This window comes from Podarcis cretensis, assembly GCF_951804945.1.
Source record: "Podarcis cretensis genome assembly, chromosome: 5".
NCBI classification, from domain to species: Eukaryota; Metazoa; Chordata; class Lepidosauria; order Squamata; family Lacertidae; genus Podarcis; species Podarcis cretensis.
The window spans coordinates 72,368,719-72,393,950 of NC_137174.1; the positions used below are offsets into that span (position 1 = coordinate 72,368,719).

The window sequence follows — 25,232 nt, forward strand, 5'->3', positions numbered from 1 at the left end:
TGCCCTGAGATCTATGGACGAATGGTGGTACACAAATTTAACAAATAAATATAACAACTTCTCTCATATCCATGCCATTTTGTGTACCTTTTAAATTTTTATCTAAACATTATTTACCTAATCTTTTAGAACTATGATCTCCTGCACTGTACTGCTCAAACATAGGAGTGCTTTCCTAATCCACCTTAAACAAACAAATGTAACACATGCTGAAATTTGCCTACCTAATTCCTCTTCTCTCCCTTTTTATTAAAGAGCAAAGCAAAAACAGAACTTTGGCTCTATTCTCACACCTCTAGCATTGCATGGATATGTTTGTGTGTATTTTAATATTTAGTCAAAATCACTTTCCTGATTTTGAGAGCATGGAAGTGAAATTATATATTGAAACCACCCTGAGAAAGGCATTTCCATAATCTATGACTTTTCCCATGAGAACAGCATATTGTGTTGAGGGAGATTTGCAAGATGCCTCTACCAAAAAATAAAATAAAAAATGTTGAACAATATTTTGCACAATCATCTTGATTAACTTTTTAAATGCAGGCACAGTTGTACCCTATTAAAACAGTCCAATAAAATAAATCATTTGAAATGATTGGTCTTTGCCTTTCACAGAAGCCAACATAGCAGTCACCACTTCTGTTACCATTGCTTACAAATCTAACCATCACAAATGAACCCTGTTTTGTAGTTGTGTGATCAATAGAGTTGTCTCCCAGATGAGCAACTTGTATTTGACGTGAGCATGTAAAGCTTGTGAGAAAATACAGAACTCCTCAGTTCATCTGTGAGATATTAGTAGGTAGAGTGGCAGGGATCCTGCATATGCTGCCAGTACTGAAATACCATATTCAGAAGAAGCAAAGATCACCAGTGTTGAAGAAATGATTCTTCAACATCAGCTTCATTGGACTGGTCATGTTGTACAGATGCCAGATTATCGTCTTCCAAAGCAACTACTCTATTCTGAACTTAAAAATGGAAAATGTAATGCTGGTGGTCAACAAAAGAGATTTAAAGACTGTATCAAGGCATTTTTTTTAAAAAAAAAGTAGTATAAACACCAACAATTGGGAAACACTTGCCTGTGAGTGCTCCAGTTGCATAACAGCCTTTACCAAAGGTGTAATGGGCTTTGAAGACACTCAAACTCAGGAGGCAAGGGAGAAACATGCTAAGAGGAAGGCACACTTGGCAAATCCACACTATGATCAACTCCCACCTGGAAACCAATGTCCCCACTGTGGAAGGATGTGGATCCAGAATTGGCCTCCACAGTTACTTACATACTCATTGTTACGAGTGATCACCAAAAAAGAAGAAAAGCCATCTTCTACATAATTATTAAAGGGGCATGAGCCCTGTACTCCTTGGCAACAGCTTCAGGATTTAAGAATGTAAGAACAAAAGAAGATCCTGCTAGATCAGGCCAGTGGCTGTTCTTATAGTAGCCAACCAGAGGCCTATGGGAAGCCCACAAGCAGCGTTCTCCTTGCCTGTGTTTTTAAGCAACTGGTATTTCAGAAGCATTGCTGCCTCTGACTGTGGAGGCAGAGCACAGCCATCATGGCTAGTAGCCATCAATAGCCTTTCCTCCTTGAATTTGCCTAATAGCCCTTTTTAAGCAATCCAGGTTCATGGTCATCCATGTTGGTGACTCTTTCACATAACAGATCCGCTCCAAACGCATGGCTACATGCACTGAATCACAGACTATTCGAATGGCGGCAATAATTCAAGACAATGAGCCTCCTCACCATTGTTAATGTGCTACGCACTAGGTAAAATAAAACAAAAGGAAAAAACACACCATGGCTTACACAGAATGGACCACCTAAACACATAAGGAAATGAGTGAGAGAACAGAATTAACAGATTAACAAAGGGAACATAATCAAATCCAGAAACCATTTTCACGGAAGGTAATAACGAACAGAAAATACAAATGAGTAGGCAGTGAAGACAAAACAGTCTTTGTCTCTAGGGCACACTTAGTTGTATCTCACATTAGATTTTTATTGAAGATGAGAGGAAAGGCCACACCATCACTGATGCCATTCTAGTGTTCCACACAAAGCCATTTTCTCCCTCATTATAACCAATCAAGCTCACTAAACCTTCCTAGCAAACATAAAGCCAAAGCCTCCTACGAAATAGGCTTAGAGCTTATTATTTTTACAGCCAAGCAGTATATACATTTTGTTAAATAAAAATAAATAAATAATTTTATAGGGGTATGCAACGACCCCATGATTCATGCTTTTGTCTGTATAGGTGCTTTTGAAAAATTTCAATTTGTTTCTGAGTCATTCTGTCTGCTTTTGGTGCTGGAGGAGACTCTTGAGAGTCCCATGGACTGCAAGAAGAACAAACCTATCCATTCTTAAGGAAATCAGCCCTGAGTGCTCACTGGAAGGACAGATCGTGAAGCTGAGGCTCCAATACTTTGGCCACCTCATGAGAAGAGAAGACTCCCTGGAAAAGACCCTGATGTTGGGAAAGATGGAGGGCACAAGGAGAAGGGGACGATAGAGGACGAGATGGTTGGATAGTGTTCTCGAAGCTACAAACATGAGTTTGACCAAACTGTGGGAGGCAGTGGAAGGCAGGAGTGCCTGGCGTGCTCTGGTCCATGGGGTTGTTGAATGGTTACTTTAAATGTAAAGGTTCATCATTGTTCCACCTAATGTGTATGTCTTTAAGGGGCCAGAGCAAGGGCCAGAGCAAGATAACGAGACCCAGCTTTACAGCTGTGAAACATAGCAGGTGCTGCTGAGTTGTACTGATTAAGGTGTGTCAGCATTTGGTTGTAGTATATAAGGAGCAGCACCTAGCTCTCCCATTACCCTGGGGGTTGGGTTGGTGGTTGGGTCTGGTTTGTTGTTAATGTATTTAGTGTATAAGGAGTTTTTGTTTTTTTTTGTAATTAAAACCTTAAGTTATTTTTGAGTCCCTTTCTTTTTAATGCATGATCTCCCCAGCAAGCTCTCTGCAGCGCTACCATACTGCAAATAGCCAACATCTTTGGTTATGGGCCCAGCTGCTGAGTGGATGACTGCATATTTTTGGACTCTGAGAAAGGTTTGAAAACTCCTTCTCCTGTTAGTGTAGTTCTGTGGGTCTGGAAGAGTTCCAGAATGGTTGACCGGGTTCCTGAAGCTGAGAAGGCTCTGGTCTTCCCACAGCTAACAGATGAGAACTATAGTTTATGGTCTTTTCGGGTGGAGGCGCTTTTGACCTCTAGGGAAGTATGGACCTATGTGACTGATGACCCTCCTGACCCTGTAACTAATGCTTGGTCGAAAGGAGATGCAAAAGCCAGGGCGATAATTAATTTGGCAGTTAGCGACCAGCAAGTAGTCTATATAAGGAATAAGAAAACTGCCAAAGAAATGTGGGACAGTCTTGCAGCAGTGCATGTTAGAAAAGAGTCAGTGTCTGCATTGACGTTTTTCAAGCAGTTGTACAAGACTAAGTTGCAGCCTGGTGGTGATTTGGCAGCACACTTGAGACGTCTGGAGGCAATACGCGGCGAATTAATTCGAAGGGACATGGACATACCTGATATTCAGTATGTTTTTATCATTCTTTGTTCCCTTAACGAGGACTTTGATGGTATAGCTAGCCAGATATCTGCCGTCCCACCAGCACAATTAACTGTGGAAGGGGTGACGGCAAGATTAATGGGCGAGTTGGATAGAAGGGAGGCTTGTGCCATAAGCACTCCTATTTCCAGAAGTAATGAGGAACGCCATATGCAACCTTTTGGTGATGCGACTGCATTTAAAGCTGCAAAGCGTTGTTGGTTCTGCAATAAGCAAGGACATTTTGCAAAGGACTGCAGATCCAAAAGAAAGCAAAGTACTCCTAAGCCTGTTTCTGCTCGTCAGTCACGGTTGTCATCTCAGCAGCCAACATCGCACCGTAAAGACAGAAATGAGCCGCGAGCTTTTCATGCTCGGACTGCAGATCATAAAAGAATTAAAGGTGCCAAGTGGAATTCTTTTATTGTGGACTCAGGAGCTTCTCACCACGTCTGCAACAATCGAAGTTTGTTTATTTCTTTCGAAGAGGAAATTGGTAATGTACATCTAGCCAATTCACAAGTCTTGCAGTCACTTGGCAGAGGTACTGTTAAACTTGACTCTTTAAATATTACAATAGCGAACTGCATTTACTGCCCATCAGTGGACAATTTATTATCAGTAAGGTGTTTTGCTCGTCAAGGCATAAGTGTGCGTTTCTTAAATTCAATGTGTGAGTTTTTTGAGGGGAACAAACGTCTATTGTATGCCCGGGACTCTGATGGTTTATATAGACTGTATTTTCGCACCTACTCCCAATCGCCTATAAATTGCAGAGCAGCACAGTCAAGCCAGGGGTTGAGGAATGTAAGGCCACATTCTGGGTGTGTCCATGAGGCGCACAGAATTCTGGGACACTTGAATTTTGCTGATGTAATTAGGACGAAGAATATTGTTAATGGCCTCAACTTAAAACCATGTAAATTCTTTATGCAATGTCTATCCTGTTGCAAGAATAAGATTAAGGTTGCACGCAAGGGTAGGTGCTCAGATAGGAAAGTAACTGAGCCATTTGAGCGTGTACATTGTGACTTAGTTGGGCCACTCCCACCATCATTAGGAGGTTCAAAGTACTGGCTCACTCTCATAGACCAGTATAGTAGATATTGTTGGACTTATGCAATAGCTGACAAGTCCCAAGCATTTGAGAAGTACAAAGTTTTTTGCAACTGGGTAAAAACGCACTTTAACAAACCAATTAAGAACCTGTTTTCTGACCGGGGCGGGGAATTTGTTTCTGAGGATTTTGAGAATTTCCTGGAAGCGCAGGGGACTACTCATGAGTTATCTTGCCCCCGAAGTCCCTGGCAAAATGGGCTTGTTGAAGTTGTGCAGCGTGACTTACAGGCAGGGGTTAAAACGTATCTTCACGATGCTAATCTGCCCAAAGACTTTTGGGCTGAAGCGCTTAATGCGTTTTGTTATGTTAGAAATCGCAGTTATCATTCTGGTTTAGATGTCACCCCCTATGAGAAGCTGTTTAAAAAACGCCCTAATCTGAAATACCTACGCATTTGGGGTTCAGATGTAATTATGCATTATCCCGCTAAGCAAAAATTGGGTGAGCGTAGTGTTCAGGGAAAATTAATGGGCTACCAGCAGGGGGCGTACAGAATTTACATACCAGCAACTGGCAAATTTCATATTACCAGAAGCATGATACAAACTGTAAATTGGAATGGAGTTGCTGTTTTCCAAGATACTGACGGTATAGATAGTACTGAGGAAGAAGAGGAAGAAGCAGCAGCAGCAGGAAATGGTGATTCTGAATTAATGGAAAAAGACAAAAAGCCTGTTGAATCTGATAATTTGTTTGATGATTTAAAGTCACAGGCACCTGAGGGGAGGTTAGATTCTCTTGATTTTTCTGACCGTGAGCTTAGCCTACAGGCACCTCTTCAGTCTGACAATGATGATTTACAACCTGAAACTAGTGGTTCCCTTAGTCCTATTAAGTCTGAGGAGTCTGACTCTCCTTCCGGACTGAGACGTTCAGACAGAAAGAGGCAGAAGCCACAACGATTTGCAGATGAACATTTTAATACTGTGTATGCCAATAAGGCGGTTTTTGAGCCAAAAAGCTACAATGATGTTCAGAATTTACCTAAGCACCAAGCTGCAAATTGGTATAAAGCTATGAACTCTGAGATAGCTTCTTTAAAAGAGCATAACACTTGGTCTCTTGTACCACAAACCCCAGATATGAGACTTATTGATTCAAAATGGGTTTATAGAGTTAAAATGAATGACAAAAATGAAGTTGTAAGGTACAAAGCAAGATTAGTTGCTAGGGGTTTTCAACAAATTCCAGGCGAAGATTATGATTTGTGTTATTCACCAAGTGTAAAATATGAAACAGTTAAGCTTTTGTTGAAAGATGCATCACAACGTGGACATTCTGTTTATCACCTAGATATAAAAACTGCATATTTGTTTGCAGATTTAAAAGAACAAATTTTTATGCGTGTTCCTGAAGGCATAGACGCCGCTGAAGGTTTGGTATGCAAATTAAATAAATCCCTTTATGGTCTGCACCAAAGTGGAAGGAATTGGCACCAAACTTTAGCAAAAGAATTGCTGGATATTGGTTTTTCACAAGGAAAGGCAGACAATTGTGTGTTTATAAAGGAAAGGGCAAACTCTGTAACAAAAATATGTGTGTATGTAGATGACGTGTTAATTTCTACAAAAACTAGACAGGAATATGAAGAGGTAGTTTCACAGTTACAGAAGAAATTTGATGTGGTGGAATTAGGCATAGCTAAAAATTACTTATCCATGCAAATTGAGAAAGGCAAAAATGGATCTTTTCTGGTTCATCAAACTGCAAAAATTGATGATCTTGTTGAAATGCTACGTTTAGAAAATGCAAATGGGAAGGAAACGCCTATGGTGTGTGGTTTCACCTTTACAGGTGAAGATAAGCCATTCTCTAATAAAACTCTGTATCGTTCTGCCATAGGCAAGCTAAATTTCATTCAAAGAATCTCAAGACCAGATATAACTTATGCTTTTCACTTTCTGGCAAAATTTGTGGAAAAGCCTACTACACAATGTTTCTCTGCTCTTAAGAGAGTGGTAATGTACCTTAAACATACCAAACATTATAGGTTGCAGTTTACATCAAGTATTGACAAAGGTTTTGAAATTTTCTGCGATGCATCTCATGCAGTGGAACAAAATAATTGCAGGGGTGTGTCTGGTATGGTGTTTTGTTATAACGGTTGTCCATTTGAATGGAAGTCCCAGACACAAACCATTATTTGTCTCTCCACAACAGAGAGTGAATTATGTGCATGCGTTCAGGCCACTCGTGATGTAGAATGGTATCTGCAAGTATTTGCAGACCTACAAATGCAAGTAACACTACCAGTAAAAGTTTACCTTGATTCCCAGAGTGGACTCGCCATCCTATGTTCAGAAACCAATACACAGCGCACTAGAGTCTTAAGATTACGTTTGCAGTTTGTAAAGAAACTAATTGCTGATGAAATGATTGTATTTGAATATGTCCCAGGTGATAATCAAATTGCGGACATTTTTACAAAAGCACTTCCAAAGGTTACACATGAAAGACATGTACAAAGTATGCTTTATGTTTTTGTTCCACAATGATGAACCGCAGGGGAAATGTTGAATGGTTACTTTAAATGTAAAGGTTCATCATTGTTCCACCTAATGTGTATGTCTTTAAGGGGCCAGAGCAAGGGCCAGAGCAAGATAACGAGACCCAGCTTTACAGCTGTGAAACATAGCAGGTGCTGCTGAGTTGTACTGATTAAGGTGTGTCAGCATTTGGTTGTAGTATATAAGGAGCAGCACCTAGCTCTCCCATTACCCTGGGGGTTGGGTTGGTGGTTGGGTCTGGTTTGTTGTTAATGTATTTAGTGTATAAGGAGTTTTTGTTTTTTTTGTAATTAAAACCTTAAGTTATTTTTGAGTCCCTTTCTTTTTAATGCATGATCTCCCCAGCAAGCTCTCTGCAGCGCTACCATACTGCAAATAGCCAACAGGGGTCACGAAGAGTCGGACACAACTAAATGACTAAACAACAACAACTGTCTGCTTTGAACTGTGATTTGACTTCTGAGCCATTCTGTATAAAAAGCAGCTCTGTGTTCCCCATTCAGTTTTTTGGGGGTATCTAAAAACAGGTATAATCTTTTTTTCCTTTTGGCAGAAGCAGTTGAAATTTGGAGGCACAGGAGCCCTTCCAGAATTGGGTTTTCCTGCCAAACTGCAGGTCTGGGGGCTTTTGTGGGGGAAGTAGAAAGGATACACTTTCCTACATAATCCATATTAGGTAAATACCTTTGCTAGCCTACTAAAACTCCAAAATCCATATTGGTTTCATATTTTCTGGAGGGGGGATGGGTGTTTATCTTTGGCTCCAATAGGCACTACAAGATGAGGCTGCCTCAGAGAACCAAAGCGCTCAGTAAGTTCCATAACCGGTGCATTTTGCTTTTCCTATGGATTATGGTTACTCGATTGGGTGATAATGTAATTATTCTCCTATACACTGCAACTTATCCTCTCTGATAAGTAACCAAATGTTTCCTATGATTGCCTACCAATTTTTATTTTTAGCTCGGAATGGAAAGTGTCTCAAGCACTAAATGGCTCTACATCATTAAAAAACAGATTATGCTGCTGTGCTGACCCAGCAACCTCAGTTATAAGGTGGACTCCAGACCTAGTTATGCATAGTGGAGAAATCCACTGCCATCAAGGGGATATATACTAGTCCTGTCTAGATTAACTCCCATCAATTTCAATGGGCCTACTCAAGCACACTAAGTCTGAATCCAGCCCATAAATTCTTTAGAAAAGTATCAGAGATCAAGCTTAGAAAGTGACCAAATTCAAAAGACTGGAAAGTATTCCATGATCTAAAAGTTAGTAAGGTAGACAGAAATATATTTGTCACATACCAGTCATTCTTTATCATATGCTCTTTTTTCTGCACTATTCCCCCCCCCCCAAAAAAAAAAAATACTGAGAATTTCAGCATAAGGTATTCTGTGAATTAGGTTATAAGGAACAGCCTCAAACAGAAGATGACAAGTGCTCCATCTAGCCCTGCTTATTTTAACTAGAAACAGCTCTCTAAGTCAACAGGGGTAATTTCTGCTACTGGAGAGTCAAGCTTTCAGGTTCAAGGGCTGCAAACTGCCTGGGATAGATAAGTAGGTACCAGGCTGGCATCAGGCACATTGTTAAAATTCCTAGTAGCAGAAGTAGGAGTGTTATAGGAATCAGTAGAACAGGGCTGGCTTCACTGCATAACCCAATTCTTCAGGATGACAATGACAGGGTAGAACTACCTGAAAATGCCTCTTGTGACACAAAGGAAGCTTAGAACCAGCATCTGACCTGCAGTGCTACCATCTTGAGTTTCATGCCTGCCAGATCTCTGCTGGAAGATCAGCCTATCACTGGGACAAACTGTCAAGGGTCAGGAGTCAGCTTCACCTGCTGAACAGCAGTCTGAAGTGGAGGAAGGCAGAATGACTCCACCAGCTGAGAGCCAGCTGGCACTGATAAGAACCACCTGGCTTCAGCCTTCTTAAACAGAGCTCTCAGCAGCAGTCAGATGCTGAAAACAACGCCTGTGGTTCCTGGCCCTACCTTGCAGCTTCCTGTTATCTGCCTGGACCCTTGGCTTTGTGATCATTGGATTCCATGGTCTCTGGATTGTCTACATCAGGCTTCCTCAACCTCAGCCCTCCAGATGTTTTGAGACTACAATTCCCATCATCCCTGACCACTGGTCCTGCTAGCTAGGGATCATGGGAGTTGTAGGCCAAAAACATCTGGAGGGCCAAGGTTGAGGAAGCCTGGTCTACATGGATTGCTCTTTGCCTGACCCTCGGAATGGACTTTACTTCGTATGCTGACTCTATCAATAGTATCTCAAAAGACTTTTATATTCTGATTGTTTGGCCCCACATTCCACCAACTTCTACAGAGTGTTACTTGGCAATGGCACTATGACACAGACACCTTTCTAAGTAAGTTACAGCTATTGATTTTAACAGGTCTTCTCTGTGTATGACTTAGCTGGATATCACTGGAACAGAAAGATGTGAAGAATAGGAGCCAAATGTAGCTAGTATTTCATTGGAGTGGATGGAAAAGACCTGCCATCTCACTGCTTCCTCTATAGCTGTGTATGGAAGGCTAGAATCTATAAGAGGAAACTTGAACCATTCAAATCAGTTCCTATGCCTATCATCTGCATCTGAGTGAGCTCTGTTGCCACAGAGACAAATGAGTGAGTCTTTCTCCACCTCATCTGGCCGGATGTCACATCAGCCTAGGGTGGAGACAGGCTAGGGCGTGTCTGCTGAATGTGAGTGGGTTTGGTGAATGAATGTCTGCCCCTTGCTGGACACAAAGCTGAGTTTCGGGCTTCCCTGGAAACCTAATGGGGAGGCAAGTTGCTAGGAGCCCATCCAACCTAATGTGTAAATAATGTCATATATCCTAAATTCCCCGTAGTCTCCATTGACCTTCATTCCAAGGAAACCAAACCCTGGTTAAGTGCAGGCACCCCTGGAGTCTCTTACCACGTGGAGAAAGGGGTGTGTGTGACAATATGTTTTTCCCCTTGTTGTTGTTTAGTTGTTTAGTCGTGTCCAACTCTTCATGACCCCATGTTTCCCCCCTGCCTCTCGACGAATATAGAAATAGAAAAACTAACAACACTCACAGAAACAGCTGAAGTTACATGGTGTAACTGCAGAGGATTTTTTCAACATAGGCTGATGGCATCCTTTCAGGAGACAGCCATGCACAAAAAGTACAAAAAAAAACAACAACCCCTCCACTTCTGCCTCCAACCCCATTGCCTGCCAGAAGGTTGCTAGCATACACTAGCAAATAAAGTGCATTGGCTGCAATTATGCAAGTCTCTTTATTTGTCTTGGATGACACAAATATATTATCAGCTACCCCTCCTCCCACCAGCACAACCATTTTTTTGATTATTATTTTTTACCTTTGTACATGGTCCAGATGCTATGGTGCCTTGCCAAAGGAAAAGCATTCCTCCCCCTTCTGTGTACAAAGATCACTAAGACGTCCTAGCTAAATCACCAAAATTGTGATGTTTAAATGTTCCGTAGACCCCTGCTTCCTTGTGTATTAATTGGAGTCTTTGCTCCTGGTGCATTACTTTAGCCCTAGGGGAAGAGGAGGCCATGCAGGATAAAGCATGGCAGGGGCTGTGTGTGTGTGTGTGTGTGTGTGTGTGTGTTACACCTCAGTTGTGCTCCTTGCAAAATCTGTTAAACCTACTAAAGTCAACGGATCTGAATTTAGGCAGAACAATCCTAAGTAAAGGAAGCTGGTGAAACTTAAACAGACTTAAGTTTAGCTGGTGTAAATTGCCCCTCTTCCACAATCCATTCAGGAGCAGGGCTACTGCTGGGTGAGGCAGCCTAAGCCTGGCAGAGAGAAAATAAGCCTTTAAAATTCAAGTCCAATAAATGACAACACCCAATATCCTTTAACAAATTCCACATGCAATCCTCAGGGGGTAGAGCTGAATGAGGGAAGCTTTGTGGAAGATCAATTTACCAGTCATTTCATTCATTCATTCACACACACCCCTTTTCTATTAGCTATGCACAAAGTGATGTACAACAAATCATGCATTAACAATTTTTAAAATGAAGTGTGTGGGTTTTTTTAAACTACCCTAGCAATGAAAGCTAAATAGTGTAAAATAAAATTAGGGCAGCTTGAAAAACTTAAGATGGCAGAGCAAATGGTATGACTCAAAAGCCTATCCCAAAAGGAAAAGGCGGGTTTTCAAAACCCACAAGAGACAGAACCCGCTGGATCTTTCCCAAGATCTTCTATAATTTTGGCACCAGCACCGAAAAGGGCCCATCCTTCACACCACCTGTCATTTTTTCAGTGTGGAGGGCATAGAGAGCAGGGCCTCTGAGTTGCTGTTAAGAGTTTGGGCAGGCTCATATTTATTTAGTTATGACTTAAACTATCAGCCTCTGAAAGCCTGAGAAAAATGATGAGCCTCTTCACTTTGCACCTAAAAGAATTTCAAGTTGGAGTGGAATACACCTCACTGGGGCAATATAAAGTTGGGGTGAGACACACCTCAAATGAAAAGACAGTCTTTTAATTAACCTTTAAAAAGGAAAAAAGAACTGGACATTTTGGTTAGGCAATTTGACCTTGACTTGTGACCTCAAGGCAGCATAATATACCTCAGAGTAACGATCAAGACTGTATTGCTACCTGGGCTGATTTGGATCCAGCTCAGGTGTGCTGAGAACAGAAGGAATTAAAATGATAATGGATTTGTGGATGGCAGAGTAAGTGGCTGTGTTCGTGCTCTCCTTTGCAACCCAAATCAGCTTAATCTTGACTGCCGCTGCTTTTCAATGATTTGTGGAATATTCAGATTCACTGCAGTTTACTATTTCCAGACATGCTTATTTGGATTTCCACACGCATAACTCTGAATGGCTGCCTAATGAGTACCAGAAATATCTGCAGTAGTTATAGAAAGGATTTTTAAAAAGTTAATTTAGGCAGGAAAGCCCAGCTCAGACACAACATCTGGTTTCTGCAGACTCTGCTTTATACCCAATTTTCCAGCTGAAATGACTGAAGCAGAAGGAGGTCAAGTCCTTTACCCAAAGTCACATTGGTTTCTCAGACAGATATATTTCTCTAGTTCTTAGCAGGGGATCACACTCATTCACTGTCTAATGCTTATGCTTGACAATTTCCTATGTAAGCTACTATTCATTTGCTTTTTTAAAATCATGGAACCAGCTGATCAAGACTCTCTAGGGGGCTTGCAACACAACAAAGTATATAAAAAGCACTTTAAAATAAGATTTTTGGCCATTCAACTCCAATGAGGTGTATAAAATACTCCATAAACAAATCCATCAAAATTGAAAGCATTCCTTACAAAGGAGGTCTTCATAAACCTTTTAAAATTAAAAAGAGGACAGATCTATCTGAGTAGGCAGTTTCAAACAAGGTGCTACCACTGAGAAGACCCCGCATCTTATTTACAGCTTTCAGACACACCACTGAAAAACAGGACACCTGAAGGAAGGCTTCCTATGGTATGTTTTAGGACTGTGCAACTGATCTGCCTGTATTCCAAACTGAATTGGGGCAGCCTGGGTCAATTTGGGTGGCCACAGAGTGAGGGGAGAGTGCCCCACTCCAAGTCACTTTGGAGGTCCAGGGAGACTGAGTTTAGAAACACTCAGAAAATCCCAGACAATTGTCTCAAAAATATTTTAAAAATGAAGCAAAAAGTCAAAGATACACCATACAAGGAAAAGGTGTGGGGAGCGGGGTAGGAGGGGAGTTGGACTTTGCTTATTGACAAACTCTTCTTCCAGTCCAAGGCTAGAATGCCAGGGTGGGGAGATGGAGAGGTGGGCTTTGCTTATTGAGACAGCGGTCTTGCTTCCACTCCTCAACTAGAAAGTCTCATCTAACATCTTCCCAATGACAGTGCTTGCGGGGAGAGATGGTGAAGCCTTAAAATTATGAGCTTTCCCTCCACTTGCTTCACTCTTTTCTTAGTTTTTCTTGTGAGAGAAAGCTTCAAAGAGTTGATCAGCATTTGGTTGTTTTATATTCAGCTTTTCTTGTTTTCTTCTCTAGTCCTTAGTATACCAGTACCTACTCAGCCTTATATCTGTTAGTTTTCCCAATCCCCTTTACTGTAAATAAAATAAAATGTTTGTTGCCTGGGTCTTGTCTTAGCTATTCAAGCTGTGCTACCAACCCACCTGGAATTTTGGCCCTATTTAGCAGTCCCCTCTATAGAGGCTACCATGTTTACAAATAAGCCTATGTAAAAAATAATACATTTATCATGATTTTGATTTCTCAATGCAAGTTAATGGGATTCCTAAAGATTTGTTTTTCTGGCTCACAGTCTGGAACTGAGGGTCAAGTTGGGTCAGATTAGGGTCAATATGAATCACCAAATCAGGCCCTGAATGGGATGCAAAGTGGGGAGCTGTGCACATCCTTACTATGACTGGTGGAATATGGAAGGTATGTTCCTTGAGATACCTCAGATCAAAGTCATTAGGGCTTGTCTTCTTGCATGGAAAAAAAGTTATAGAAAAGCAACATGGGGCCAGTTTTGAAATAACCTTTACAACTTCATTCCTGGACAAACAGAAAGTTTGACCAGTTTTCCAGATACATGTAAAATCAGAGGTGATTGTACTGGTGTCCCTCACATATGGAACATTGCTTTCAGAATTGCATCAGTAGCCTTTCATCAACTATTTGACAGTATTGTGTTAACAATGAGGAAGCCTTCCAATGTTGGGTGTTTGTGCAGGAAGATCATATCGACTCATCCCTGGATTAATCTGGGTGATCCATGTTTGATTGTCACATGAAAAGATACATATACTTTGTGAAGCACAAATTGCCACATGAAACATTATGTGTGTGTTGCACTAGACTAGGGCCTCAGTGCATACAGAATATGCACTGTTCAAAAATGCTATTTTCCTCAACACTAAAAGGCTGTGGATTAATTTTTATGAGAAGATACAAGATTTCTTCTTCTTTTTTGCCTAGCATGAACTCCAAACACACTTAGTCATGGGAAAGCGAATTATTATCTGCACGAGCAATCACATCTGGAATAAAAATAATCGTTTGACCTCCTCAGAGCTGAAAGTTTTGAAAGAGTTCAGCTGCCATCCTAAGCATGCTTATTAGGTAGTTTCACTGAACCTCAGTAAAGGCTTATTTCCAAGTCAACATGTTTGGAATCATACTGCATGTCAGAAGGGTCAGAATTTGGAATGCTGAATGGGAGATAAAAAATCTGGCTGTAGCCCCAGTCCTTCCAGAAATGTATTATGTAGTTAAGGATGAATTATTCTGTCACAACTCACATCCTCCCCAATACATTTTCTTATGATGACCCTTAAATGACACAAAGCAGGATCTGTGGAATAAGGAGACAATTTTTGTATTCTTCACAAATACATTTCTCTTACTTCCAAGCACCAAATAAGTGAGTCACATAGCTGAAGATGCATTGCCTGTGTGAGGAAATAAAATTTTATTTTGTATATTTCCCCTCCATGTAGAATGATCTGGAGTTCTGTGCAAAGTTTCAAGTACAGAACACAAGAATCCTTGAATTAGCTTTCACATGACTGTATTCTTTGGGAACAACCCTATGCACAAGAAGTTGGCATAAAACAAGATGGTGTAAATTAAGCCCGTGTAAAGTTACACCAGATCCAAACCTCATTCGCAGCAACAGCTGCTGCTCCTCTGTCTAAACCTGGAAGAGAGAAAGCAAACCTTTAAAATAGTGTTCTACACTGGCTTGCCAGGTCACATGACTGAGCTGAATGGCCATTTGGGATCCATCCTAAACCTCCCCCTTCTGGTCCCACTTCTCTACTCACCTCCAGAACTCCTCTTTTGAGGAACTTATACCAGCTCAAATGAAACAATGAGCTTTGGCTCAGCCAGCTGGGCCCTGAATGAGCTGGGAAGAGCAAATTATGCCAGCATAAAATTGGCTGAGCCAGGGGTTGGGACTTAACAAAGGCTGAGCCCAGCTGAACTAGGAACCAGCTGGCTGAGTTGGAGATCCGCTGCCTCCTAAAATGCCCATCCCAGAAGATCTTGTCATAGGATTACCCCATAAATAACGCATATAGGCATATCTGATTTTATTCTCACACTTGATAATGCAGATATAATCATCAGCTTCTGCTTCAATACACAGTTTTCAGGCTCACTTAATATAGTGTATTCCAGAGAATTGTTGAATTAATAATTTGCAATCTGTTTGTCTCAATAATTTATGACATTATTGTAATGGAGTGCTGTTGGTCAGGGATGATGTTGGTCAGGGGATATAGTTGTAGTCCAGCAACTTCTGTAGGGCCACCTTTTTCCATCTCTGGTTTGCTTTTATTATACCAAGAAGTCTCCTGTTTATCTTTACAACTCCAGAGGCTTTCTCCACCATGGCAATTCTTTTAGGATTGGATGGTGAATCTTTGGCCTTCCAACAGCCATCACCCTTGGGCATTGCCCATGCTGGCTGGGACTGATGAATCATGGAGTCTGATGGCCATGGATGTTTTATAGAATGCCCTTTCCAAGTGAAGTTGTCTTTTTGACATCAGGCAAAGTTATTTTTATTTTCTCAAGCCTTTCAGGTGGAATGTGATCTGGGTGATTAGGCTTATTGACCCTGCTGTATTTTTAGGCTAATCTGCCCCCCCCCCCGACTTCTATTCCGATTTATTATGATAGGTGATTTTTATTTTTATTTTCATGTGATCCCATCACTAGCACCTGGTACTTTTAACTTAAAACTAGTAAAGGTAAAGGTAAAGGGACCCCTGACCATTAGGTCCAGTCGTGACCGACTCTGGGGTTGTGGCGCTCATCTCGCTTTATTGGCCGAGGGAGCCGGCGTACAGCTTCCGGGTCATGTGGCCAGCATGACTAAGCCGCTTCTGGCGAACCAGAGCAGCGCACACGGAAACGCCATTTACCTTCTCGCCAGAGCAGTACCTATTTATCTACTTGCACTTCATGCTTTCAAACTGCTAGGTTGGCAGGAGCAGGGACCGAGCAACGGGAGCTCAGCCTGTCGCGGAGATTCGAACCGCCGAGCTTCTGATCAGCAAGTCCTAGGCTCTGTGGTTTAACCCACAGCGCCACCTGCACCCCTACTTAAAACTAGGGAAGCCTAAAAACAAAACATAAATAAGCCCTGTGAAGTACTTTAGATCCAGAGAAGCAGTGATTGTACCAAGGTCACCCAGCCAACTTCATGAATGACTAGGGATCTGTCTCTGTGATCTCCGACAAGATGCTATCTGCTTCTTTTTTTCTTATGGCAACATTACAGCAAAGCCAAATGCATACCATACTCGTTTCATTGTTTGTTTCTAAACATTACTGATTAGTTCACTTTTGTTCATATATACACACTTCAGTTCCTTCTGTGCAAAAAAAAAGCCAGCAAATCTGATTAGATTTACATCAGGAAATGACTCCTTTGTATATGCTGACTCCAATGCAAATGGAAAAACATTTCCACAGTTATTCTAATTTTGTTTATCTGTAAACAACTATGGAAATTCCATATCTGTTGAGGCGGTTATGATTCCTGATGACTGCATGGCACAGACGAGAATTCTGAACAATCCAGAATTGACTTTGGTTCAAGGAAGGCTGATGTAAGCACAAGTTGTGTCTATAGAGGGCAGTTCTACATGTTACAAGGACCATGCAGGTGCTGTTGAAAATGACAGGCCTGTGTTGAGTCACTCTCCACAACACATAGTACTCATTTTCTGTAACTTGCTGCCTATTAAGGGAAGTTCAAGCAGTGCCAGCTCTGGGTTTGGGGGGGGGGATCTTCATGCAGGAAGCTCCCAGCATAGGCCGTTTTTGAATGGGCCCATCTCTTCCTTGCCACTGTTACTTCAGCCCACTTGCTTGCACGCTTCTGCTGGGCCCTGTCTATACTACTAGCCAGAGGGGTGCTGTGCCATCTCTCCAGTCTGCCTACTGTTTGAGTCTTGGAGGGGGTAGGTAAACAGGGTGATAGCCACAAGGAGGAACAGGGCCTGGAGGCTCGGGGGGCCAGCAGAAGTTCCTTGCATGGTTGAGAGCCTTGTCAGCTACCCAGCAGTGCTGATCCCCAACACCAGCCTAGTCCTGGTAGCTTGCACAAAGGTAGGCTTGCCAATAACTCATTCATTGCTTTCTTCCTTACTGGGTGTTTTATTGATTGAACAAGCCAAACCCCATTCAGGCAGTACATTTTGCAGCAGGGATGGGGAAAAGAGGATGGCCCTCCATTCTGTTGGGTAATGGCTCCCATCAACACTGACCATTGGCTGTGCCAGCCAGCCAATGGGAATAGGAAACACAACGTGTGGAGGCCAAAGGTTTCCAAAGTCTGATGCAGACAAATACTGTATTTTCCCATGTATTAGACGTGGTTTTTTGACTCAAAAACCATGTCAAAAAACTGGGGTCGTCCTATACATGGATAGTGATGGGACGGGGGGGGGGGGGGGGGAGCTGCGAGCTGCCAGCCATCTGGCTGGTGAGCGCACAATCCCCCCCCCCCATGCAGCGCTCTAGGGAGTGTTTCCTGCAGCTGCGTGGAGGGGAAGCTGCATGCCACTAGACAGCTGGTTGGGGGCAAGCGCACTAGGGAGCATCCTGCCTACAGAGGTGTGGGGAGAGCAGCTGCCCACTTTTCCAACCCCCCATGATGGGGTGATGGCGCACGTGCAATTCCCTCTAAAAAAAGCTCAACAACTCTCCCCTCATTTTCTTTAAATTTAGTCCCTCAAAATAGGGGGTGTCTTATACACGGAAAAGTACAGTATTTAGAAACAAAATTGCACACTAGCGTTTTCCTGCCATAGTCCAAAGCAGCTTTGAATTGCATATACTTAGTCACAAACATATCAAAATGGTAACTGGGTTTTGTCACTGGGTTTTGTTACAAGTGGGGAGTTGCTGAACAATGTATATCTTTACTTCTAAAGTGTAGCAAGGAAACTTTAGGAAGCTAACTGATGCAAGGTTGTAACACTTACACATTTGAAAACTGTTACTTCTTCACCTTCTCAGATTTTCTTCCTCAAGTGTTAAGCAAACACAATTTATTGTCACTTTCCTTCCCCTTTTGTCAATAAACTGTCAAAAACCACCTTATCCTTAGCCAGTGCTGCTGAACGGTTTTGAACAAACATGTCTTTTGTTTTAGATATGATGCTTCTCCTAATGCAAGCCCGAATTGTGTTTGGCATTGTTTACATTCACATTTTGTTTGCAACCCAGAAAAAGCACCCTTGTTAGTTGTGTTTTTCTCCCCTCTTGCTTAGTCTCGTGCTCTTAGAGCATGTATTAAATGCAAACCCATGCCTATATGCTTCCAAGGATATTGTGAAAATATGCAACACATTCAACGTCTGTCTTTATAGCATCCAAATCCCTTTCTAATTTTGATTATTCTGATCAAAAGACTCCCCAGTTTAACTGAATGACCATTCGCCTTTGTGTTTCCAAATACCAGTAGTGAAATAGAAGAAATGGTGTTCATTAGGGCTGTGGATAGAGGAAATAAACCACTAATTTAAAGAAGTAAAATGGTTTCTAAATATAAAGCTGTCTTGGGGGCTTCATCATCCAGCTATAAAACTGCTATTTTTCATAGGGTAATTAGCTCAGGAAAATACTATATCTACACGCTGAGTGATTATAGTTACTGCAAAGCACATGTTGATCATGATTAAAAATACATTCTAGTAGTAAAAAAAAAAAAAGCAGCAATAAACCTATTTTGGAAAAATGTTTAAAACCATTGCAAAGGCAGAGATAAACACAGAAGGTCAGCTTATTCGCTCTCATAAGTGACAGGACTCAAAGGGATATTTCCTCCCTAAGCATTTATGGCTGCCAAATTTTGAGTTGGCCCATTTAAATATGCTTTAAACAGCCGTCTGACCTGAAGCAATTAGCAGGATTTATTATTTATCTCCATGATACAAAAAGCTTCATTGGATGATTTCTTTATATCAAATAGCTATTCAAGGTCCAAGAGAAAGCCAGGGCAGGTTTTTTTTTCTTCTTCTTGCTACTTGGCAATCTTACGACTGACAGCGATCTGTACTTAGGGAATAAAAAATGAGTCTTTTATTGGGGATCCATGCAGCATCTGGCTAATTCTGAACTCGAGGAGACCTGGACAATATGAAAGACAAGGCCATTTCCCACCCATTTGCTGTTTCTGTCTAGAATCTCTTGAAGCTATAAAGAGAAATGAAACAATTTATTCCTGATACTGAAACACATGAACAACCTAGAATTGGCCCATGAGCTACCTAGAATTGACACACAATTCCAAGCCTCAGCTACTCTTACATCCAGAAAGTATATGAATACCAGGATATTTATCAGTGAGTGCTTGCAAACCTCAAAATCGCCATCATGGATCAAACTAGAGCATTGTGCCATTTGTTCCTGTTTTATAAATGCCAATTATAGTAGAGGATATTGAATTACAGGTACATCAGCAATGGGGAACCAGTAGCCCTTCAAATATTGTCAGTAGCCTGATGCATTTTGAAGCCATTGCATAGGGCCACAATCCAAATCCCTTATCCATTGGGCTGGAGTGGGTTTGAATGAGGCAAAAGCATTCCTCTACCCAGCCCTGCCTGCTTCTGTCAGTGCAGAGGGCCTCAATGTGCCTACTTAAACAGTGGTGGGTTGAGTTAGTTAGTGGTGCTTAGTGGTAACCTTTGAAATGGGGTGTTTTTGAGGGTAGGGAGAGGGCAGCTGATCCTGAGCCAGCCCTGTTTGCATTATGCCACAGCAATGGGCCTGATCCAGGCCTCTTTGCTGCACTAACCTGAGTGGTGGTATAGCAAAATGGCATTGCTGTCCTGTGGCGATCACACAAGGTCCCCAGACGTTTGACGGTCTATTGACCCTGTGCCACCACTGTGTTTGCTTTCTTTGCTGCCACCAACCCATGTCTCTCAGGTACACACGGAGTCCAGACAGTTGTTAACATTAACAAATAATCAAGTTTATTTTTATAAGCAACTTCAACTTCCTAACAACTTCAAACTAATTATCCCAACTATCTATCTGACTCCACCTAACAGTTCCTCTCACTCTCTCACCACACAACTCAACCAACCCACAGACTTATCCCCCCTCTTCCTTCTCCAACTCCCAACTCTCAACTAACTTCCACACAACACCAACTCTCACTCTAACTCCTCCCCTTGGGTTCCCACTGGCCAATCATCTTCACACACATTTAACATTTTTCTTATGACCCACCAGGGACGCGGGTGGCGCTGTGGGTAAAACCTCAGCGCCTAGGGCTTGCTGATCTCATGGTCGGTGGTTCAAATCCCCGCGGCGGGGTGCACTCCCGTTGCTCGGTCCCAGCACCTGCCAACCTAGCAGTTCAAAAGCACCTCCGGGTGCAAGTAGATAATTAGGGACCGCTTACTAGCGGGAAGGTAAATGGCGTTTCCGTGTGCTGCGCTGGCTCGCCAGATGCAGCTTGTCACGCTGGCCACGTGACCCGGAAGTGTCTTCGGACAGCGCTGGCCCCCGGCCTCTTAAGTGAGATGGGCACACAACCCTAGAGTCGGACACGACTGGCCTGTACGGGCAGGGGTACCTTTACCTTTACTTTACCTTATGACACACCTAGGAGGTAAATGCCACATGTCACTTTCCCACAACCCTTTTAGCCCTGGTCATCACAAGCAGTGGGGCTGTGGATGCAGAAGTGGCTTCACTGCTGCATTCAGCCCCACTGCTGCTGGGCAGGGCATGAAGATTGTTCTGCCTGTCGTGTTTTAGTCACACTGAAATTAATGGGAGTTCAGTGTTAGCCATGACTCACTTGCACCATTGATTTCACAGAGGATAAAACTTGACCAGCTCAATGTGGATCCCGCCCTCTATATTTTCCTCTGCCTCCTGCTGGAGGATGTGCCTTGGTGGACACAGAATTTCCACAGGCCTAAAAGCCATTTGGTGGAGTTATGGAGTTGCAAGCTGAAAGGCACAATTCCAGAGACTAAATCTGCCAGGCTCCAGGAAACTGAGTCCAGCTGCAAGAATCCAGGCTCCAAAGTGTGATGCTGATGATGTCAGTGGAGCTTACTCCACACTCACAGAAGGACGTGCACCCCATAAGAAAGCACAGCGAGTGCTGATTGCGTGATGGGAAGATTGCTCTGGAGCCTGTGCCAGAAACAGCTTAATCACTCTCCATTCAGGTTCCGTTAAATGTTAATCCCCGAAGTAAGGTAAGATGGTACTGTAGTTAAATGCGCAACATCGAAGGATTTTCTAGCAGGATGAGGACTGCAGAAAAGAAATTTCAGGCTAATCATCATAATAAGGAAATTAGAAATTGAGGTACTAAGATAGACCAATGAGAGACAGTGGTTAGAAAGCGGATTATAATAAACTATCTTTTCAATAGCAGTGTGCCAATTTAATTAGGGCATTTTACATTTGGCTTCTCCTTCCCTGAACTCTTAGACTGCCTCTGCCTCTTGATCTTTCTGCTTTATCCCCCCTCTAGTTTCCCCACGAAGCTCTTCATTTCTGGCATTTTCTTTTGCTTGGCTGACTTCCTCATCTCGTCTCTCTGCTTTATGGGTCTGTTCCTCAATCAGCGCCTCTCTTGAAGAAGTGCCTGTTTGCTTCCAACACTGAGTTTACAGACTTTTGCTACTAGCCAGAGTCCTGGAGAAAGCTTCTAAGTATGTTTACACCTATCCAGATTAACTGCACTAAGCTGGAACCAAAGACAAATATACACTCAAGAACAAGTCCAGCTTACTTGACACGCCAAGCAAATGGGTTGCAGCTGAAAAACAAACATGTCTGGTGCAGCTTCTTAGCTGAGAATAGATTAAAAGTAAAATTAGCATCTCTGCATCTGCCTAAAACTATGTGACACCAACTATAGCTTTAACTGTTTATAACTGGCTTGAATTGGGACCAAAGCCACATTTGTGGATTCTATCTCTCTCTCCCCCCCTTTCTCATTTTTATTTAAGCTCAATCTGACAGTAAACTAAGTAAAGCACAATCTTTATTTTGTTCTGGCCTTCCTATTTCTCATCTCTCGACTTCTATTTTTGCAAAACAAAAAAGTTACTAGCCTGCAAAAAAAGGAAAAGGAAAAGCTGGGAGTAGGCTTCATTGAGGCTAAAAGGTTTTCTTCCCATGCTGGCAGCAGAAGAGGAGAAACACTGCTCTCCTTGCCCCACATGGAAAAATAGACATGCTGGAGCCGGAGTAAGTGGTAATGTGTAGACAGCCCAAGTGGGATATCGGAGGAGAAAGAGATTAATCTGTTCCTTCTCTACCAACTGCTCATGTAGCTGCATTAGCCAGGTGAGTCCTTAAATACAAAGCTAGCCTAACACTGTCTTTCTATGTTTATTCTAGGGCTTCATTAGATACCGACCACTTTTGGGTTTTTACTCCAAAACTGGCAATTTCTGCTCTCATCAAAATGTCTCATCCCAACCAGTAACTTATCCTCCCCCCCAAAAAAAATATATATTCACCTTTTCCCAGTCCTGTTCAATACAATTGTTTCCTTGGGTGTTGCTTCTTCAGCTTTGCATACACACGTGTGCCTTCCATACCTGATTATTTCTAGCCCTTGAATAGTCACATGGATAATTTCAGTCAATCTGAACGAGATAATTCATTATGATACTACTAAAAATATTTATTTCATAAACATCATTTAATGCTTGACTTTTTAAAATAAAATAAAAAAGCCTTGGCTGTAGTCGTTAATTCTAAGAAACAGAGAGAGTCTATCTATTTCTTTTATATCACTATGTTGTCTAAACAGAAGCCTGGCAGTATATGGCTGTACAAGGCTCAGCCTGTGATTGCTTCGCGTAACATTTTCTGACATAGGAACCTTCAGTCTAACTCAGGGAGAGCCAACATGGTGCCCTGATATTTTGTGGCCCTCAACTCCGATCTTCTCTAACAATTGGCTATACTGGCTGGCACTAGTCCAATCATGTCTGGAGGGCACCAAACTCATCCTGGTCTAACCCATGACTTCCTACTACCTCCTATGAACTACCAGTAACACTCCTGCAATCCTCCTAAGTGCCTCCATTAGGTTGCACATTCTTTAGAGCAACACAGAAGACTGGGGTGTACAATGGCTTCAAGTACGTAGGCAACTATTCACTTAAGACAAGGTAACATACATTGCTACAGACCTTTCCCAGTGGAAATCTTATTTCCTGTTATAAGACAATTGACTTTTGTGGGGAGAAAAGAACCACACAGGTTAGAAATAGAGCATCCCTTCATCTTCCAGTGCTGAAAAGCAGAAAGCCTAGTATCTTTTCAGCTGACCCAACTACTAACAATCCCTCTGACCTAATGCTAAGTCTCCTGCACAAAGTCATATGTTTATTTGTGATTAGAAAATATTGGAGGGAACACAAAGCAGTATTTGGAGCTGGCATCCGAGTGGCTACTCATTGATTGGAAATTGTTCTAGGATGTACATAGTGTTGCTGTACTAGTGTTTTAGGTACATCCACCTGGAGCATCTCATTGATGGATGCATTATAAAAAACAATCAATAAATACATCAACTTTAATAATTAATAAATATTATTATGCATCAAAACTTCTGAGTACGCTAGAAAGCAACCAAATTGGAAAATCACTGTCTCTCTCAGATGATACGGCATACAATGTCTGACTAAATGTAGCAACTTTGAGGTCTTTGGATGAAGCCCTCTAACAAATAATAGTAAGCCTTACTGTGGTTCAACCATTTAAAGTTTAATCAGGTGCAGCTATTTAGATGTCTGCTTGATAATTCCATCCATGCAACAACTGATCTTATTCTCAAAGAATCTAATGAAGGAACTGAAACACAACCAAGTCACACAAGTAGCCTCTAATGACAGTCTCAAATGGCTGTCCAAATTCACAGCCCACTCCGTTTCACAATATTTGGGTGTATTTGCTGAACAAGGCACAAATCCTGTTTACTACCTCATCTTCTAGAAAGAATAAATACTTCAGATTCTTTTGTAAATTTCTCTGTTCTACAGGAAACAGAAATTTAGCAAACTTCTTTTTAGATTGCTTCTTATGGACTCTGAACTCAATAAGAAGGAAGCGACTGAGCTTGTAAAAACAGGGAAAGGCTATTCACTGAAGTACTGTACTGATATGAGGCTATGTAATTACACAAAGGGTACTATACAAATCCTATAGAAATCAATGCCTCATTTATTTATTTTATTTTTTGCAAGGCTCCTGAGACTTTAAACAGTTGCATGATCAACTGCCATGGACTGGTTTGGACAAAGAGGAATGGTGGGAGGAACCAGCTGGGAAACCCCCAAGGGAAGAAGGCTCAGAGTCCAGAGAGTGGTGATGGGACAATGAATGGTCAGAGGGAGAAGAGGAAGAAGACTGGGAGGAAGAGGTGTTGGAATCTGAAGAGGTAACAGATCTTAGTGAGATGGGATAGTCTGTGGCAGGGGGGAGTCCAGAATCAGAGGCAGAAGCTGAAGAAGGAGAGTGAGGCCAAGAGGCAGAGATGCGTCTGGCTGGTGAAAAGGCACGGGTGTCTCCCCCTCCTCCTGCGACAAATCCCCCCCCCCCAGTATGCAAGAACCAGGAGAGGCATGAAAAGGGTGGAGAAGTTAACTTCATGCAGGCATAGTCTCAGATTGCTTGGGAAAAACCCTGTGGGGAGGCAAGGACCCTGTCTCAGCAACTGCTTCATGGGGGCAAGACTTACTGGAGGTGAGTTGTTCTGCTCATTACGCCTGACACTCCTATGCAGATCCTGTTTTTGCTAATAAAGAGTTAACTCCAATTTGCTCAGTGTGATTTACTGCTGGCTCACTCTTGTCATCAACATATATTTGTTAGGATATAGTTCTGTCTCCCTGGCAGTATCCCAACAATATTAAGTGCCCCCCACAACCCCCTCCCATGCAGCTACAGTAATGGGGAGAGATTAATATATGTAATTCATCTAGCTGCTTTAAAAACATAAAA

At 42.1% G+C, this 25,232-nt stretch overlaps 1 protein-coding gene across 10 annotated transcripts in view; it reads right to left on the bottom strand.

Moving 5' to 3' along the window:
- Positions 1-25,232, bottom strand: part of DOCK10 (dedicator of cytokinesis 10) — a 219,449-nt gene that overhangs the window by 138,654 nt on the left and 55,563 nt on the right. The window lies entirely within an intron of this gene.